The sequence below is a fragment of the Anser brachyrhynchus genome (assembly GCF_964034855.1).
Source record: "Anser brachyrhynchus genome assembly, chromosome: 7".
Taxonomy (NCBI): domain Eukaryota; kingdom Metazoa; phylum Chordata; class Aves; order Anseriformes; family Anatidae; genus Anser; species Anser brachyrhynchus.
In genome coordinates, this window is record NC_137701.1 from 19,147,099 (window position 1) to 19,165,348 (window position 18,250).

Here is an 18,250-nt window from a genome sequence, read left to right on the forward strand (position 1 = left end):
GCTGGGTAGCAGTCTCCTGTGTGAATGTATCCAAGTAATTATAGCTTAAAGTTATACTAATCACTCCTAATAGAGATGGGCTGTTCCTCCTGCTGTGTCCCTCACTGCTCCCAGATGAGAACTATCCCAACAATTTGGGATTAGCAAAAACACTTGTTATACTATTAGCTTCATAACTTTATTAATCTTTGATTATAGAACAGATGGATGAATCTTAATCATTCTATAATGGAAGATTAAATAGCTTAAATTATATCAGTCATATTTAAGTCTTTACTTAATAAAACAATAATTTAAGTTGGGTCATCAGTAGGGCTTGAACCCAGGGCCTTCAGATTAGCAGCCAAGACTTCCTCCATTAAAAGAGTAAACCCATTAACTGCTTGCAGTTGTACACGTGTATCTATGTACACTGGCCATTAAAATATATGACACACGCTGTGCCAGTGGATTACACATTGAATTTTGGGATTAAGAATTCCTAGGTTGCATTTGTGCCTCTCAGAAGGAGTTTTGTCCCTGATATATAGTAGACAATGGGAAATGGGTCAGCTGGTGATAGCATTTAGCTATATATTTACATAAAGCTTCAGTAAGAGTTCTTGTTTCAAGAGACATTATAAAAATGACTGATTCAGATATCTTTGGTTTAAAGACATAAAAGAGCCTAGCACTTGGATTTGGTGTATGTACTTTGAGATCCAAAAGAAAGAGTTATAGACTCCTATCCTGTCATTAGGGGCTGAAGGTAACTATGGGAATACAGTAAAAACTGGAGGGATTGATCAGAGTATATTATTATTTTTCCCATCTATTTCAAGTAAACTGGTTTACTGCAAGCAAAAGATTTTAGTGATTTTAGACTTTTTTTCTCTGCATCATCTTTGTTGTGCTACCTAAACCTCAGGTAACCTCAGATACTGTTCACGACCTTGGGGTCAACACTGATTTGTACTGACCCAGAATCCTAACTGCAGCTTGTCAATGCCCTCTATCTGACACTTTATCAGCTGCCTTATCAGAGACAACATAAAACTTTACTGAGGGTGGCAAATGGTATCACTGACTGCAGAGACGATGTATTATTCTCTGATTATTTAATGAAAGATCCAGTAGAGAAAGGCTCAACAAATTTCATATGAAAAAGAAATCTTCAACCTTAACTAAATTTGAATGCAATATGTTTATGATACCAGCATTCAGCAAGCTTTACTTCAGTGACTGCGTGCACAGAATGCATTTGTTCATTTTTGTAAACAATGTTGGACTAACAGAAAATGCATGGCTGTTGCATGGCACTGTCAACATAGAGCTGCAACTCCAAGACTGAAGGTGAAGCATGGTAAATTAAAGACCATCCACTGATAGGGACTTTCAGAATATCACCTCCAAAAGCAAAAATCCCAAGAACACCCTAAGGAATGTGTTTGGCCCTAGCTTAGTGGGACAGAAACTACTAATTCCTCATCAAAAACACTCCCTGTCACATCATGTGGCTTCTTTGGGGCGCCTAAAGGCAGGTCAAGCTCTGGTTATCTCTGGAAAACTTACAACAAAAGGTACAATTGCACAGTAGCTCCATAGCTGTATATTAAGTGCTCTAATTCTGCAAACTTTGCAACTTTACCTATCAGTCTTCCTCAAAACTTTACCTACATGCTTAAGATTAAAATTTTATTTGGAGATGTCATTTTATTTTGCTGTGAATCAGTACATCAGCTCTTCTATATGTGCACTCAGTTGCTCCCTGAAGAGAGAGAAACTTAGCAGTGGTGTTTATATTTCCTGCTCATTACACTGTAAAAACCCTTGGAGAACTGATACATTGATTAGCACAAGTCAGAAGTGCATCTTTGACTTGATCAATACATTTGTGTGTTGCGGACTGGCTAATGGCAAGTGTCAGAGTGCCCACCTGTTTGAAATAATTGCAGGATAGAAGCATTAACCTATTGAAAGAGTGCATTTATTGGGCACAAAGAAAAATTTATGATCTTCAACTATACAGTCTGTGCAATAACACTGACTGCCAAGTAGAGAAGAGATAGTTCAGCTATATTAAAATAGCAGGTAAATCTGGAGTCTGGGGTTTGCTCCAGGTATTTAAAGACCTGAGCAGAGCATAATGAAGGAACAGATGTACCACTTCAAGCCAGTATGGTACATGAGTAGCCTCAAAGGAGCATTGGAACACAAAATGAAAAAGGTACAACTGTGATCAAAAATATATATCCAAATGTTCAGAAAATACACATGCCTGCTTACAAACACCCTCTGTATAGCATCTCCAAAGCTTGATATAGATGAGCCATAGATTTATTTCATGTCACTCACACAGGATAGGGTACATTTTTATGGCCTTGTAAATTATTTTTATTTTTAAAATAGCTTTTCCAGTCAACCTGAAACACTTTGTGGATTGTTTTTAAACATTCTTATACTTCTGACTGGCCATGTTTTTCATTGTGAGGTCACAAAATGGAGGAGGAACTCTTTTTTTTTTCTTTTTTTTTCTTTTTTTTTTAAATCCTATAGACAAGTAGCTAAAATTCTCACTTGAGATTAAGTTACATTCCCTTATTGGCTATTCAAGAATGAAATGTTTTCCAGGAAAGCACCTAACCACCACTGTAAGGTTATTCTGAGATGAACTGTTTTCTGCTGCTGCTATTCTATTCCAAATGGACTATTTATATTCTCTAAAGGAGATAACTATTTTCTGGTGGTTTGACATCGCATTTGTAGAGGTAATGTCTAATTTCTGGTACTCACTCCACGGAACATGATCTCCAAGGAACATGACCTTCAAAGCAGAGCAAAAAATGCTCAGAGCAGGAAAGCTGCACGGAGCCCTGAGGCACTTGGCCCACCAGGCCTCCTGGACCAGACCTGCCCACTGGCTTTACATGGAGGAGATGAGATGTCCAAATGTTTCCTGCCACACAGAGATGGAAAGGGAATGACTTCCAGCAACAGCTAGCCTATGTTGGACTGAGCTACCATAGATATTATACCTTGGTTTTAGGGCTGAGTCCGGAAATATTATACCTTGGTTTTAGGGTTGAGTCCTGAAATTCTAGAGCTGCCAAAGCTGTATCACTAAGGCCTGGGAAACACAAATTGCAGGAAACTAGTCACCTCAGGGAAGTGCACAGTTCGGTGCTTGCACCCTGAGTGGGTGTCCTAACTTCCTTCAGAGGGGTCTGACCCATAAATGTTGAGCTGTTTGATCTGAAATCAACTCCATTTGCATTGCTGCAAGAGGATCTCTTCCCATTTTGGAGCAGCTAAACTAATTTTTTTCCATAGTCTGTTCGAGACTTGGCTCAGAGGCCATAATGTTGTGCCTTTCTTCTGGCCTAGTCAGCTGGATCACCTTACCAGTACAGGACAGAAAGACTAGGCCTTGAGCAACTACCTTCATTTTCAGTTTGATTATCAACAGAACTTAGCTCATAATTTTGTCACGTGCCTTTGAATAGGCGGCAGACATGAGTATTTGAGGTCACTCCCTGGAACCTGATGCACTGAGGTTTTGTGCTGGTTCCATGGAGATGGAGGTAAAACCTGGTCTTGGGAGGAGCTGTCTTAGAGGGTAAGTGCTGCCACCTGACTTCAGACACAGTACCTTTCCATTTACACCTTGAAATATGTGAAGGAGTAACAGGGAGTTTTTCCTGCTCAGTTTGTGCAGTGTTGAGTTGACAGAAGACGTGTACTTCTCAGGAGCTCTGGGAAGTGCTTTTAAATGTTTCTAACATGCCTGGAAGAGTCTGAAAGCATTTTATTTTCTGAGGACTAAGATTGGTAAGGGTGCTTTTTTTGTTGTTGTTTTTTTAATTCCACAAGTTATCTTATATTCTTTTCTATCCTTTTTAAAATTTCTTACAGTCTTGCTGAAGCTAGCTGTATAAATAAGAGAAACATACCCTAACATTATCTTTTAAAAAAATATTAAAAGATGCTATTGCTGTAACACAGAAAATCAACACAGTGCTATTATTAACAGCATGTAGTGCTCCTGCAACCCACAAAGGTTAAGAAAAAAAAAGAAAAAAAAAAAGATGGACTTCAAACAATGATTAAAGGAGAGCACTGAACTGATAAAGCAACAAAGTGATTTTTTTTTCTCCTTAATTTTGCTGCTTATGTGAGAAACCTCTTAAATACTAGTGTTAATCTCACTCTCTTTTCACTAGCTGTAGGCTGATGCATTCATTATTAAGCAAAAGCCATCCCTTTTGCAGTGCTGTGGCAAGTACCCCTATTAATTGAAAAGTGCCCTTTGGGACTCGCTCTCAGTACAACACCAACTGGTTGCCCTCGGTAAAAAGGAGAGCTCCAGGTTTTGACATTGCCTTTAATTAAGTGTAAAAACGTTTCAGGAAGGTGGTGATAAGTGGCCAAAAGCAACTACATCCTAGGCTTCACCACTGAGCTAGATCTGCCCATACGTGCTGAAAGGGCTTCTTGTGCATTTTAGAAGAGCAGTGTAAGGTAAGATGCTGGGTCTGGTGAAGTGTTCATCTTTTGTCTTCATAGTAGCAAATCTAATGCATAAATTGTAATACTGGCTTAGGATACAGTTGCTTCTATGAAGTTCAATGCTTCTTGGATGTTCTGCCTTTCGGTAATAACTTCAGATGGGAGCTACATTGTACCAGCAGCTGTAGAATCTGTGATGCATCTCCTGTGTCTCAGTGGTTTTCACAAACTTAATAAAAACTGGCCCTGATTACAGGGATAGAAAGCTCTGAGCCTAGAAGGTGGAATTTTAGGTGTGGTTCCTAATTAGAATATGGCCATTCTTTCTTCAAATAAGAGGAGCTGCCTTTCAGTTTGTCATATATGCACCCTTTGATTGTGTTTCTTTGGTTGCCTCTGCAGTTTGGTATGTGCACACCGGCATCATGTAGTGCCTGGTGAAGACCCTGACAGTTCATGTTCGAAAGCAGTAAAGTGTACAGGGAGATGTAGCTTAGAAGCTAAGTTTGGAAAAAGCATGGTGTAAAACACTGAAATGCCCATTTTATTGGTGACCATGGGTAACATCAGTCCAAGGTTTTGTCAGTGCATGGACACTGCCCCTAGAGCTTGTGGGAAGAAGGTGGAAAGGGTACTTGAAACCTCTTCTCCAAGAAACAGGAAGACATTACCAGTTTGATGAACACTGGCTACGGAAAGGTGTATTACACATGATGCCTATGTAGATATCTATGCTCTATGTATTTAGTGTTTGCCTATAGTACTTAGCTGTTCACATACTCCTGAAGTTAGTGTATGCAGTTGGAAGTTGGTGATGTATGTATGGTAAACTTGACCCTTTCTCAGCTTGTGCCATGTAGTAGAACCTTATATTGTAACATTTCATGATGCTTTCTTACATACGTCTTGTGTGAATCCCTAATATCACTGGATGGATGGTTCTGAGGAACCAAGATGAAGGTTCAGTGTCACTTTTATCCTTGCCATTTGTTGTGTGAGCAATTGTCAGTCTGCATGATGTTCATCTCCTGAACTGAATAAGGAATCATTGTAATAGGGATTTTAGAGCATTACAACTTATTACTGCTAATATATTTGTATTGTAAATCTGACCCTTTGGGGGCATGTCCTATATAATAGAATCTTTCACTATGTTATCTCACATAACTTTTACGCAGAACCCCAATCCTACTGGGTGGATGTTTCCCAAGAACTGGGGCAAGTGCTTATGAAGGAAACGTTGCCATAGGAGTTTTATAGAGTTACTGCTTGCTGTTGTTACTGTGTTCAGCTTCAAAATTGCTTTACACTGTATATGTGGATAGGCTAAAAAAGGGAGATTAAATCTGAATTAATTTTTGAACACTTCAGAAATATCATTCTCAGAAAATGTAGAGTACTTCTCTCTAAGCAAACCTTTGGAAAGACTTAGACTCTTTAAAGTACTGCTGGAGCATCAATTGTTTAAGCTGCAAGATACTTCTGAAGTACATGTTCATGAGGATTATTTTTCTCAGTTTATGCATGAGAGTACAAAGAAAACATGAAGTGACTTATTGAGAAGAATACAATAAGCACATAGCAAAAGCTCAAATTTAAGCTCAAGACTTCCTATTCCTAGCACTTCCTGCCCTTCTTGCAAATCTTTTGGCTCCAACTGTACATATATCTAACACCTTCGGAATCTGCACGGTTTCTGACCTGGAAAAATTGAAAAGTGATGAACAGAAATTTTTGTTTACTTGTGGAAAACTTTTTCTATGAGTCATTTGCGTTGTTGCTGAGATAACTATCAAACTGAGATAGAGTATGTCATATGCAACTATATTAACTGTGAGACCATGCTGTTCAATATTTCTGTAGAAAACTTAATCCAGGTTTTGTAGGGAATCAGATATTCTCTAAATGTTGTCTACTGCATAGTTCTGCACAGATGTCCTAGCATAGGTCATGTCTGTAAGAATTCATGTATATACAACTTAAATTTTTTTTAAAGATGGACTCAAACAATATTTCACGGTTTTTTCTCCCTTAAATTAAACAGCAAAGGGACTGCTTGAGCCAGATGTTTCTCTGATCAAAACATATACTGTAAGATTTAAAAAAAAATGGTGCTATAAGTGAGACTATTTCTGCATACAGTAGAGAAGTAGATTTATCATGTACAAACAATTTCTCTTTCCTGATTTCCATGTTTTTTTAGCTTCTGAGCTAAAAAATTGACCAGACTGAACATGAGGCATGCACTCTTGGTCAGGCTTCTGGATCCAAGGAGGAATCGAACAGTTGAAAGTCTAGAGTGACAAATAGATCTTTTACCCCTTCCCACTCAGCAAAAGCTACTCATGTTTTGTACAATATGCTGCATGGGCCGCAGCAGATCTGGAGACAGTGGAAGATTAAAATAAAGGGCCCACAGATGTCTGTGCCCTATCTTTCACCACGTGAGCTGCTCTGCCAGGGTTAACTTCAAGCTTTTAACATGGATGAGGACAACCCACTTCAAAGCTGTAGAATAAAGGGGGTGGATGGATTGTTGTTTTTTTGGTGGTGGTGTGGTGTGGTTTTTGTTTTGTTTTGTTTTTGTAGGTGATGGAGCCTAGTTGTTAATAATTGTCCAGCAATCAATATAACCCACAGAAGCCTTAGAGAGGGGTGACTGCAAATGCAGGTACCCATCAGTCTGGTCTCACAGGCTTACTGGAAGAGCTTGGTCCTGTCCTCAGGATAACTGTATGCTCAGGTGATACCATTCCTTAGGAAAATTTCTTTTTCAGGCAAAGATCCCTTTTAGGTCTGCCACCCTGGTTTGATTTTGTTTCTTTTTCACCCAAGGCCATTTTCAGCCTAACCATAGCAACTCCAAAGTAAGCTGCTTGGAAAATAGATGATGGCAAATGTTCTCCTGGATAACCTTGGTCAGAGATACAAATTGGCAGTGCTGTTCTTGTTGGCAGGACTTCCAGTTGGTGCTAGCTATCACTGGGAATTTTCCTCTCTGCTGTGCTCCAGTGTTACATTCTGTGCAGTGGTAGGGCTATCAGTCGCAATACTATTTCCATTTCTCCCCAGCATGAGAGAAACAACCAGAATCCTAGCTTGCAATCTGTCTCACTAATGCTTAAGCTGGTGTTCACAGCCCTAAGGGCTTGTAGGTGATTTAATTACATTCATTTCATAATTTCAAGTGATGGTATTTTGTAAACATTTTTAATGCATCATCATTAATATGCTAAGGAAAGAAATCTATTTCTGCCAGGAAAGAGGAAATAAATCTTCACTATCTCTTTGGTCCACTAGTTTACATTTAGAATAGAACACCTTTTCTGAAAAGCTGTTGGAGACATATGCTCCCATTATTATCTCACAGTGATTTATCACTAACTCTAAAATAAACATTATATCCAAGTTACCTGCTTGCTACTGCCCTTCCTATGCTGTTTCAGAATATCTTAAAGGACCAGCATATGTACACTGATGTGGGTTTCTTGTGTTTTTTCCTTTTTTTTGGTCTGCACTCCATTTTTTCAATTTTCAATTTTTTTCAATTTTTATTGCTGCCACTCTTTTTTCAGCAAATTGTATGAAATAAGACAGAGGGAAACAAAATTGCTAACTGCAATCCTAGGTAGAGAAGGTGAAGTGCTGCATAGAAAACAATTCTGAAATGTCCTGATTAGAAGGATGCTTAGCCAAAAAACTTTCATGCTGCAGGGGAAAGAAAAAACTCACTGAAATATAAGGTGTACTATGCTGTTAAGGCTGAGAGGATCTTTTCGCCTGCATATCTGGGGCTGGGTGAGTTGATGGAGCTCTCAATAGCTTGGAACAGGCACGGACCATGGTCTAAACTGTAATTCTGCTGTAAACTGCCCAGAATCTCTGTTTGTGATCTGGGGCATCTACTTCCTGCTTCCCAGCCACTTGTGCAAGTAGTGAATAGCACCGTTTCCAGTGGAGTTGAGAAGGCAGCATTTTCTTGTAGCTGGAAGATTTTTCTGAGGTTAAGGAAGACAGAGCAACAAAAAGTGTGAGGTTGGAGAACTTATACAATTGTGTGGTTACATCTTAAAAGGAGATGCCCTCTTGAGTACTCCCTGAAGACTGAATCTTTTTTTCAATCTTGTTTTTACAAGTTCCAAATGGCAAATCTTCTAGTTCTTGCACCCTGTCCACAATTAGAGCTCAGCTGAGGAATTTGGTCACAATATGCATCATTGTTCCAACCTGAACAATGAAGGGAAGGAGGCAGAAAGGTCACTACTCAGCCCTGCGTTACTGTCCTGTTGGCTCCTTTGTTTCTGGTGATCACTACTGCAGTAAAATTTGTTAATAGCTATATGAGGGAAGCTAGCCAAGCCAAGGCATCTCTGCTCTTTCACTAAAACCTTCATCCAATGTCAGTAACTCTCCCTTTAAGCCCTTTTGTTAAATGTCTTAGGCAGTGGATTAATCCCGAACATTTAAGGTAAGTGTCTTCCTTTTGGAAAGGCTGACTTAGAATCACAAATATTTGTCTCTGCATGAAACTACTAAATCCTGTTATGTTCTGTGCCTCCTGTGATTATTTGGAGATTGTGCAGTGGCAAAACTGTACAGAAATTCTGACTGAACATTTTATACCTGATGATTTATTTCATTGACTACAATGGAGACTACTGCTTTAGAACTATAGAGTAGCACTTCTTGGTCTTATAACATAAAGGATTGCTTTTTTTTTTTTTTTTACCTTTTCTATAAACTGATGCATGCATGAACTCGAAGTGAATGAATGAAGAATTGCTTAGATATTTGCAAAATACAGTGTAATGAATGTTATGTGGTCCGACAACAACATTGTGTCTTATTCATGGAAGTAAGCCTTGTGTTGCATATATATATATATTTCTTCAAATTTTATATTTTTCAACATCTCTTTAGTTATTTTATCTGTTAACTTCTTAATATAAAATACAGACACCCAGTGCAGAATACTGCAGTAGTTTTTCCTGGCAAAAACACATGTATCCTGCTAGAGGAGATGAGCTGAGGTTAAAAATAGTTAGCATGTGGCAGTGCAAGATGGGGGTTTGGGGCTCTAAGATCCACTCTAATTATTCACTAGGCCAGTATGCTTCTGTCATCTTCACCAATTCAGAATATCACTTGGAAAAAACAAGTGACCCTCACTATCATACATAATGTGGCAGCTTAATTGGCAAGAAGGGGTGAAAAGTAGGCTAGGAAAACCCTTTGAGACTGATGGAGCATATTTCAGTGGCTTCATCAAGGTAATGTTCCCCAGGTGATTGGAGGCAGCAAATATTTCATGAGGAAAAATATAAAGGTGCTTCAACTACAGAACCCAAAACAAATTATTACAAACATGGTTTTTAAGAGTTTTTCATATGCCAAGTATCTAGAGGGGGGAAAAAAAGATTAATCTTAATAGCAATAATTATGGTGTTAGTGTACCTTAAATAACTTGCTTGCAGTGGGAGTTAACTAAAATAGGCTTCCAGTTGTAAAACACATTTGATCTCATCAAAGGAGAGAGGCATTCAATATGCATTTTCTTGTGCATGTTAGCACATAGCTTGCATGCTGTTTTGCACATGTGCCTGAACCAGAAACAATACTGACGTACCTTTAATTTCATGGTCACAGAGCCTATTGAGATCCATCTGGCTCACAAAAGCTCACACTTTTTCAACATTCAATTTACAGTTAGAATCTATATACACTTTAAGTGGAAAACAATGTAGTTGCCATAGGAAGAATTTAAACTAAAAAGTGTCTCAAAATGAATGAAGACATCTTTATTTTCTGTTATGTCTGGATTTCTGGATAGCATACCAAAACTACAGAGAAAGGAGCTTCTAGAGTTTCCGGGACAAGTATTTTAATTCTGTAATGTAAAAGCACTAAAATGAAGAACACTTAAATAGTCAGAACTTTATTCTAAATCAGGTGTCCTTGTGTATGCTCTAAGCAGAGGCAGTTCAGTAGCTGAATGGGCATGGCCAGAGTATTGTTTGTTTTTTATAATGGGACTATAGAAAATCTGAACATGGGTAATGTCTATGCTACTGAAAAAAAAAAAAGAGGAATTTGATCACACATCCATGGAGGGGGAAAAAAAATAAAATAGAAGTTTTAGCTGATATTTATGATTAGTGGGCTCCGTACTGATGTAACAGAAATATTTATACCTTCTGTGACTGGTTGTCATATTTTGCTTTCTTTCTGGCCAAAGCTTTAGGTATTTAAGAGTGTCATTACAGCAGGCCATGCAAAATCAGAGGTCTCTTCCTAGAGTTTGTCTTCCTAGAGTTTGTTCTAATAGTTTTCAGTACTGATAATTTTTGTTCCTGAATCCAGTAAATAAAAATTATGAGGGGATGTTTCAATTACACTGGTCTGTCAGATTCTACAAAGAACTGAACATTTCTTAAACTGACTGCTGTGCTATATGTTAATTACTTATCACCAGAGAATGAAAGGCTCCATTAGCGTCATCTCATGTGCACCTGCCTGCTAAAGGAATATATATGCACAGGTTCTTGAGTCTAACCATCTTATTTGCAATCTGTTACTGAGCCGGAATTTAGTTAAACATTTTGAAGATGTACGAAATAGCTTGTGGAGGAGGCGCTGGTTCTTAAGTAATTGGCAGCAGCTCTAGCTCATTAGAATAGCCTCTCGTCTGACATGCCAAATGTGCCCTGTGTTGAGCTGTTCAATAATCAACAACCAATCGTTTCTCTTTTCACATCACTCAGCATGACAAATCAGTGATATTAATCACATGGGTTAAGGCCAATGCCAGTCATTGTTTACATCTCAGGTTAGCCCATTCTCTTTCAATCAATACAATGTCTCTAAAAATACAATACGAATAGACTGGTGTTGTAGTCTTCATAAAAATCACATGACTTCCCCACATCTTAAATAGAAAAATGCAAATGGTGATATGAAAGCAGTTATGTTTAACTTGAAGAATGGCGGGGGGGAGACTGGGTTGCTGTAAGGAACCAGTTTTCTGATACCCCACTTACAAGAGATGCCAAAACCTAGAGTTTCAGAGGACTGTGTGGTTAAGAGGCCCGTGTGGAGGAAGTCCCTTAGCTTTTATCACACAGAGTCAGCTTGTCGATCACTAAGTGACCAGTGTTAAATAGTAAGATGCTCACAGAACTCTTCTGCATCCACTGCTTCCCACTGGTCAGCACTGAATTTAATCTGCTGTTGTGTATCTATCTCCTATTAGGAGATCTGCTTATCAGGAGTTAGGTTCCTGTCAACCTCACAGCCTTCTCTGGTCTTCGATAAGCTGCATAATTTAGTCATTTTATCACCTCAGTGCTTGCCTGTGTTCAAAGATCACTGAGAAGTACAGTAGGCAACACAATACAGCCTTCAGGCAGTACCACTTGCTCCCTTACTGTGCCACCATTAGCTGTGAGAGCAAACATCTGTTTGCTCCTATCCACAGCATACTCCTGGTCGTCCCTCAGTTTTGATGTAGAACAACCGTGCTTTTCGGTCTTTCACTTCCTAACTTCAGCAAAAGCATCTTGTAAAAATGCAGCAATGAATCAGAGAGAAATATTTATCAGAGGCCACTCAGATCCCACATTCTCCTTATCTTATTGCTACTTTTGTAAGAAGTACTGATGGAAACCCAGAAAGAACTGTGACTATCACAAATTTAAAATGCTTGCTGATGATACACTTGTATATGCTAAGCATACCAAATGCTGCTGATTCTGTTTGGAGAGAGCTGTAGGCTGAGTGGAGCAGGGTGATGCGCTCTGAAGGTGGCTGGAAGGACCTGAGTCACATTTTTGAAGAGGGAGAGTGGAGAAAAAAAATAAGGAAAAGTAGCTGGTAATGTTAGGAATTACTTGATTGCTCTGTTCCTAAGCAATGTGTAAGACCTGACAAAGAGGTGTTTCTCTTGTTCTGTGTGGGATTACCTGGTCAATCAGCAGGAGCCCCTCATTGCAGCCCAGGGTCCCCTTTTTCCCCTCTTCCCTCCCTTCCTCCCTCTGTGTTTTGTATAGGCATAGGAACTTCATTTCAGATGTTTTGTTAGCATCATGCTTTGTCTGAATTTTGACTTTATCTCCTGCTTCATTTGTGGTACAAAAAGGTTTTGTTACACTGGTTTTGGTCACTTTTTTTTTTAATACAGAAGATGGTAAACATCTACACACTATATTCAAATTGTATATATTTCTATAGTATAGACACTAGATAAATTAAAGGGCAGAATACGGGACACTCTCAAGATTTACTAAATATGCTTAGTGTCAGTCATTAAATATATATTTATCCAGACTACCTCTGGTCTATCCAGGCATAGCTTGAGGCTGTCTTGTGCAGTACATACTGCTCTAGGCCAACATAGTGGGGGTGAAGTTATTCACTTATTATGGGAATTGCAAAATATAGCTATCCTGACCATCTCAGTATATATTTTCCCATGCCTTGGCAAGCTTGGTCATTTAAATGTCTAACCGTTTTTTTTCTCTTAATGGCTCATTTTATATACAGTACATCATTGTACCACTGACCTTTTCTGTTCTGACTTGCGCTGATGACATCACAAAAATGACAAGATTACCAATAGCGATGGAAATAGGCGCTTATTATTGTACGAATCAGCAAAGAGCTGGCAGCAACTGGAACAACATGATAGGCAACCGTCTGCTCTAGTACACATGAGGAGACTGCGTCCCAGCCATTGAAAATTGGCAATCAGAATTCACTGACAAAAGTCTGTTTGCCCAGGAGCCACCCTCGATGTGGAAGCATCTAGATGAAAATGTATGATTATCATCTATTAAAACATGGAGTTAAAGCTATTAAATAGCCAATATTTACCAACTTCAGTAGATAAACAGCATGTTTATGACAAATACCTCCTGTTTTAAATGTGGATTTTATTAATATTTTCTAGATTGAACTTCAGTCCTGACTTCCAGATAAAAACCTTTCCACTCATTTTAATTCCTTTATTTAATTTTTATATTTATAGTAGTTTCTGACATGCTCTAACTGTATTTCATAATGGTTTTAAACTTCTAATAAGATTATAGGGGTTTTGTACTTTTAATTGAAATACATTAGTATTCCTGAGACTTTAATGTTGACTTGCTATAGTAATTAGGCCTGTAGCAGAGTTTTAGTATATACACACTCCTTTTTAAAGTTAAGCATATTCTTAGTACCATACTGAATTGGGGTTTTGGATCCATAACTATCCTGCTTTACTAGGACAGAGCTGTACAGTGACTAAAATAGTTAAATGGATGTCAGGTTAGAGATATGAAAGCTCACAGAAATGAGTAACTGTGTAATCATGCTCTGTGGTGAGAATGAAAAAGATAAAGTTGCTACTCACATAACTATTCCTACAAAATATATACCTGTGATGGTATCTGTGACTACCTTTCTGTCAAGTTGACATGTCCATTTCTATCCACTTCGTTTTATCCTAAAGGAGTGGATGGAACATAGTAACCTTAAACATGACTCAGAAACATAGACTTGGTGATGGCCTTCATACCAGTGTGCCATGCCATGTTTCTCCTACTGCTTCTGGGTCTCTGAACATACCAGAAGTATCTATCAGTATCTACAGTCACCCTGCCTGGGTTGCTATCTGCTTGAGAGATGTCTTCGTACAGCTGCTCAAATGAATATATTATATGTCAATGACATATGCAAGAAGGAAGAAAGCAAGGGGGTTTTGGAGAGACCATCTTTAATGTAGACAGATTCATCTTTTCTCTAGTCAGTGAAAATGGAGAGTTAGCTTCCATGTTTAGTTCCTATTTCTCAAGCTGTTAAGTGAATATTTCAGGAGTCTCAATTCTCCCTGAGTTTTCCATTATTTTTTCTTAGCCTTCAGATAAAAATTTGCTAACTGACTATGCAAGAGACAATGAATATTAACAGTCCTATTGCTAACATGACTGGTAAGACCAAACAGGGAATTGCTATGAATCATCAAAGTACTGTAGCTAAATGCAAGGTAATCCCCAAATTTCTGAAAGCTAGTAACTTCCAGAATATGAGTCCAGTCTCCACACCTGTCTTTCTGAACTCTGTCAGAGTTGCTCAGTTAAAGTACTTAAAATAGCATGTGTGGAAATATTTTAATGCCAAGTACTTCAGCCTTTCATTCTATATCTAACGAGATATTTGTTTGTGGCTGTGTATCTCCAACATGCTCTATCTAGGCAGCCCGAACAGGCTCGTTTCTCAGGCTAGCACTAGGCTTGGAGATCCTTCATTGTATTTATGTCTTGTGAAAATCCTATTGCACTGTCAGCACTTAACACCATATAATAATTCTGGAGCCAGGCACTCCCATCATGGGCCAGAAGTCACCTCTTGATTTCAAATACAGTGCTTTTATCTTCACTCCATTCAGGAAAGAGTGTGGTCAGGTCGCCCTCACTATGTATATTATTTGAGTTATACAGGGAAGGAAACATTTTGGAGGAAACTCTTGTACATAGGGAACATTTTTTTATATTCTTAGAGCGGTGCGCATAAAAAGAAGAATATTTTTCCCTTTAAAATGAAATAATAGTCCCATTGAAATGATAGAGATATTGTCACTACCTCAAATGTGAGTGGGAGATGATACATTTTCCTACTCAATTTGTAAGTTGTTTGAGCAGCTGGTTAATAGATACTAACTTTCATTAATGACAACTAGCTAATAATTAAGTCTTAACCCCAAATTAACCATATACAAAGTAAGCAAACAAGTTCAGTGACGAAGACAGTCTTTAACAAGTCTAGTTTGACCAGGTAGAGTTAGCAACAGATTCCACACCATGAGTCAATGAGGCTATTGAGGAGAGCAGATATTTGACATTGCACCTAGCTTGCTTTTCAACCAATCTGCCTGAAGTGCTTGCCTACGTTAAAGAGGGAAGGTGTTATTGAAACAAATTAATAAAAACAAAAGCAAAGATATTAATGTAGCAGTAGAACCTTAAGTCACAGGCAGGCATTAGGCATGGATGCTCATATCAGGACCCAGATGCCAAACTAGAAGATACACAGTGATTCCCACAGCAGCATCTGGCTTTTTGGCAGCCTACGCACTTGGGCATCAATGACTGTGGATTTGCTTCTTAGTCTTTCAAACTGCTGGACCGCAGTGGTCCTTGGCAAAACGGTAGAACCCTTTCCTCTATAGCACATTTCACGTAGCATTTCCCTTTTCCTAAATAAACTCCTCACTGCCACATAAGCAAAAATAATACTGCCTAGCCCATTAATACAAAAAATAATTCGATGTTGTAAAAAGGAGGACCTTAAATGCTTGCTCCTGTCCTGTCTCTGTGTGCGTGTTGCAGATCAGCCGCTGATCATGACTGTTTAGAATGACTTGGGAAATATCCAGTGCAAGTATGCCCTGCCTGTAAATGAGAAAAGGGCTCAAAGTGCATACATATTCTTGCATTTACTTAATGGACTTAAGCTAGTAGTATGTCAAAGGAAAATACATTATGCTGATATATAATGAAGCTCTCTCCTAAAGCAAGTTACAGTAAAGGAGGGAATCACTATATTTTCATTCTATACCTTTCACCAAAGGCTTTTACAATGATATTAAATATTAACTCTGTATAGGTTTAATCCCAAACCACAGCAGCAGCCTTAAGGTTAATAGTCCTTTTAATTAAAGGATAAGTCAGTTATTGAACACAGAAGCTAATCACGAAAGGATTACCACTGAAAATGAACATAGTCTGTGCAATTAGTCTGATAATTAAGACTTAAGTACTGGACAGAGATCAAAGTGCTTGTAATCTGCAATAAAGTTCCTAGAGTTGTAAGGATTTTCAAAATGTTAGCTTGTGCTTTATTGCACCTTCCATTTATTGTGTACCCATGATAGCAGCAAACACATTTTCCCAATGGATATCAGCATGTATAACTGCAACAGCTGTTACTACATAAGCCTGGTGTTTCTCACAATATGATTACTCTGTCAACGACTACCATAAAAGGTGGCATCTGTATTCATCAAACAGAGTTATCAATAAATGTAAAGCCATACAACAATTAGAGATCTCCAAGGAAGAACAAATCCAACCCCCCCCCCCCCCCCAAAAAAAAGTCAACTACACTATTTAATTACTAAGACTGTTAATCAATAAAACGCCTTCATAACTTTTAATTAAATGTTTATTTGAAGTGGATGTTTAGAGAATCTGATTCTTTGTTTTCGTTTCATTTAACAGTTGCGCTACTAAAGTACTGGTGGCATCTGCGAGCAACCGGCCTCAGGGGGACACTACACGTCTGTAATTGCATTTTGTCACCTACAGAGGGTGTTAAGAATCTTGTTAAAAATAAAGGAAATAGTTAAGAGACATCTCACTGTAGCCATTATTATAGTGCAAATTACCAGGTAGAGCAATCCAGAAGCTGTCAGGAAAGGTTAGTAAGAAAGAGTGTCAGGAAATCAACCATTCAGCAATTCATCATGGCCTAACGCTAGCTCTAAAATGAAAGCTTTAAAACAGCATTGTTTTATGAAGTAAGGGACATTATCTTTTTTTTTTCTTTACAGCAGCGAATAAAGATAACAAGGAGAGTGGTTCTCTTATGGAAGATATAAAGACATAATGATGAAAAATGACGATTATTTTATCACACAAATTTGCAGGCAAGGTAAAAATGAGAGAGGTTGTTACAACTGAAGGCGGCCATTGCTGTATATTATGTCTCCTTTATTTTTATTTTAATTTTCTAATATGAACCTGATTTTGCAGCCTTTGTTAAGGCAAAAACTGGCAGGCTTTCCAGGTCACTAGTCTGGTCTCTGAAGGCTCTGTAAGACATCACAAAAACAGAAAAAATTTGCTTTTCAGAAAATTTTAAAAGCATAGTATTGATACTGGTTGTAACACATATTACCTTTGTTAGGGGATACTGGAAGAGTTTGCTAGCACTCGTCTCACTAGCAAATAAATGTCATCTCCCTCTTCCTTTGACTTCAGGACCTAGCTAGTCAGTAAACACCTTTTGATGTTGACTATTGAAGATGTGGACTACTCCACCACAGCCTCCTGCATACCCCTCAACACGGGGAGAGCGGCTGATCCCCAGGAGGCCTGCCCATGTACCTTCTGGTCGTAGCTGGAGGCGCTAACTCCTGTTGTGTATTGGAGGAGATAATGTCAGTAAAGCTGGAAATCAGAAAACGTATCCATGTTTCTCAGCAGAAAAAAAAAAAATGCTACCTAGATGTTATGTCTACCTCTCCCCAGAGCTTCCGTGGTCATAGTATGAATGTGATGGTGCAGGGAGTGATGATACTGAGACATCGTGTTTCACCCACAGGTTACTGGAGCTGAATTCAGGACAGTGCAAGAGTCTCTACCACTTCGTGCTTAATCAACGGCCCTATGTGAAATCATTTCGTGCTGTAACCACTGTACTGCTAGGGTTGTGGAGATGCTGCATGTCCACCATCAAGTTTGAGACTGTCAGCCTTGGAGACTGAGCTGCCTTTTCAAGTCTCCAAAGCAGCACCAAGGTGTTGCATCAAGCACTGCAGGGCCATCTGAGGACTGCTGTAATGCTGCTGCTGCTGGCTGTATCTGTTCCCTTTTAGACAGCTGTTGACATGATGCAGTCTCTGAGGAATGCCATTGCTGTGGTTTTTTTTTTTTCTGTTTTGCATTTAATGTTGCTGTAATTATGGAAAAGTACTGGAGACAGAACTTGATCTTCTCTAAAGCAGCCA

At 38.7% G+C, this 18,250-nt stretch overlaps 2 long non-coding RNA genes across 2 annotated transcripts; one reads left to right on the plus strand and one right to left on the minus strand.

The window, feature by feature from the left end:
* Positions 1 to 2,367: 2,367 nt before the first annotated feature.
* On the minus strand, positions 2,368 to 3,177 carry LOC308197923. The gene is made up of 2 exons (XR_013953436.1): positions 3,049 to 3,177; positions 2,368 to 3,014 (listed from the first exon to the last, which is right to left on the minus strand). It is a non-coding gene; the product is annotated as an uncharacterized lncRNA (long non-coding RNA).
* Positions 3,178 to 3,677: 500 nt separating this feature from the next.
* Positions 3,678 to 16,934, plus strand: LOC308197922. Its single transcript, XR_013953435.1, has 3 exons — positions 3,678 to 3,807; positions 4,386 to 4,497; positions 16,740 to 16,934. It is a non-coding gene; the product is annotated as an uncharacterized lncRNA (long non-coding RNA).
* The last annotated feature ends 1,316 nt before the right edge of the window (positions 16,935 to 18,250 follow it).